The sequence below is a fragment of the Podarcis gaigeae genome (assembly GCF_964106915.1).
Source record: "Podarcis gaigeae genome assembly, chromosome: 10".
In the NCBI taxonomy this organism is placed as follows: Eukaryota; Metazoa; Chordata; class Lepidosauria; order Squamata; family Lacertidae; genus Podarcis; species Podarcis gaigeae.
The window spans coordinates 74,191,546-74,193,991 of NC_139686.1; the positions used below are offsets into that span (position 1 = coordinate 74,191,546).

The 2,446-nt window shown below is 44.8% G+C and overlaps 1 protein-coding gene across 1 annotated transcript in view; it reads right to left on the minus strand.

The window, feature by feature from the left end:
* Positions 1 to 2,446, minus strand: part of PRPF18 (pre-mRNA processing factor 18) — a 131,692-nt gene that overhangs the window by 98,953 nt on the left and 30,293 nt on the right. The gene's annotated exons all lie outside the window — the stretch shown is intronic.

Below are 2,446 nucleotides of genomic sequence, written 5' to 3' on the forward strand. Positions count from 1 at the left end.
ACTTTCTGTTGACTACAAGAGAGAGGTCTGCTTACCACCTGTTCAGACCCCTGTTGGAACAGATACCCGACCATCAGAAGCAGCGCTCCTCTGCTTCTGTGTCACCCAACTATATAAATATTATCACAGGGCCATAATATGTAGTAAAACATTTATTTCAGCAATACAATAAATATATATTACAGTCTTTTAAAACTGTAGTGATACAATAATCACAGTTTAACAATTATACACTAGGAAAAAAATTTAAAAGGTGTCCCCTGGTATTGAAAAAATAGCCAAGGAGGCACCAGGCAAGCTTCCTCAAGGAGAAAATTCCAAAAATGTGGTGCTACAATTTAAAAGACCCTCTCTTCAGTCCCCACCCACTTCACTTCCAATAGTGGGGGAACTTGGAGATGGGCCTCTGATGATGAACTAAGTAAGCACAGGCTGCTTGGGAGGCAGGCATTCCTTCAGGCATTTTGATCCCAAGCTAAAAACATGTTCAAAAAGAGAATAGCAACTAATGCCACTACAGTGGTACCTCTGGTTACGTACTTAATTCATTCCGGAGGTCCGTTCTTAACCTGAAACTGCACAATTTCTGTTCTCATCCTGAAGCAATGTTCTTAACCCAAGGTACTATTTATGGGTTAGCGGAGTCCATAGCTGTCAAGTGTCCCTTATTTGAAGGGACAGTCCCTTATTCCAGGGCCATGTCCCGCTGCTGTCCCTTACTGATGGATGTCCCTTAAATGATGTCCCTTAAATTTCAAAGGAAGCAGCTCCTCTCCCTCCCTCCCTTGCTTGGCTGTGTTGCCCACCCAATAAGAAGTCTAAGAACGACTGGGGGTGGAGCTTGCATGCCTTGTGTGTGGCTAGTTAATGCAAGCTGAGGGGTTTTTTGAATGCTGGACGCCATTTTGTTGCACGTGCTGCTGCAAACTTTGCAGTGCAAAGCCAGGCTGGGGAGCCATCTTAAGTTGAGGCTGCATAGGCCTTGTGGTGCATGTGATTCAGATTCTATTCAGTTAAACCTCTGGTTACAAAGTTGGTTGGACAGTGTTCTTGGAGCTACCAGCATGAGTTTGACCAGACTGCAGGAGGACAGGAAGACTGGAGTGCCTGGAACAGGTGAGGCTGCAGGTCCCTTATTTTCAAGGCTGCTGGTCCCTTATTTTCAAATCTGTAAGTTGACAGCTATGGCGGAGTCTGTAACCTGAAGCGTATGTAACCCAAGGTACCACTGTACTTAAGATTCAGTGAGATGTGTTCCCACCTATTGATCCTAATCAGCAGCCTTGCAGCTGAAGCTTCTGAGCAGCATTCAAAGGAAAACCCATAGTCTAACCTGGATGTTACCAGAGCATGGATAACTGCATTTAGGCAGCCGGAACATAAGCATTAGCCAAGGGAGACCCTGTCACCACTTACACCTCGAGGGCCAAAGGTGGATCTAAGTGCACCTTGATCCCTCAAGGCCAGTGCAATCTCATCCACAACAGATTGAACTCCACCTTCTTGTCTAGACCAGCCACCTGCCCACAATTCTTACAAAGTAATACTTTAGTTGACAAGACTAAAGTTTCCCTTATATAAAAGTTAAAGGGCAAATTTGGACTTTCATTAAATAAAAAAACCAACAGCCTAAGGAAAGAGAGAAAGTAAAATATGTCTTTAGACCTTTTCCAACATTTCCATAATTTTATTTTATATAAACTGGTTTCTCTTATGAGTATCTTAAATTAAGTTTCTTTTTGTTCTGCAACTGGGATAAAACATTGTAAAAGGAATTTTGAAGCAGTTTGTGAGGAAAGTAAAACAGTAGTCACTCCAAGTTATTGCTCAATAAATCCACAACTGAAAGGGGGGGAAATCCGTCCCACTAGCAGCAATTCCTCTTAAGTGGTGCCCATACTTTGTGGGTCCTCATGCAAAATACATTTTACATGCACACACATTAGCATCTAATCAATACCTTCTGAATGGAGATGAAACATTATTTCAATATCTTCTAGTAATACAAAGAACATATCTTCAGAATGCATAAAAATTATACATGCATTTTTTTAGACATTATAGTATATATTGTATATTATACACTTTGCCCATGTTCAGAGGCGATTTAAAAGCTTTGCCCAAGATTCTAAGACACACCTAGTCTGCACAGTGCTAAGAGAGAACACATGGCATCCCTACCTCTCCCGACCCACCTCACAGATGCACAGACGCCCTTGCTCTCTGGGTGTCTTTGGAGAATGTACAGGACTCTAAGGGCTGGAGAGAGGCATCCTTGGGAAGGGGGGGGGACAGGCAATACGCCCCCGGCCCACCAAGCCCTTCCTCCCAGAGCCCCTCCAGCTCCCCTCAGCCGCGAGGGGCGGGGCCTGCCTGCCTCCGGCTTCTCCCCGCCCCTCCCCCGGCGCGGGCGGAGCGCCAGGCTCCCTCCCCTTAAAGGCAGGTA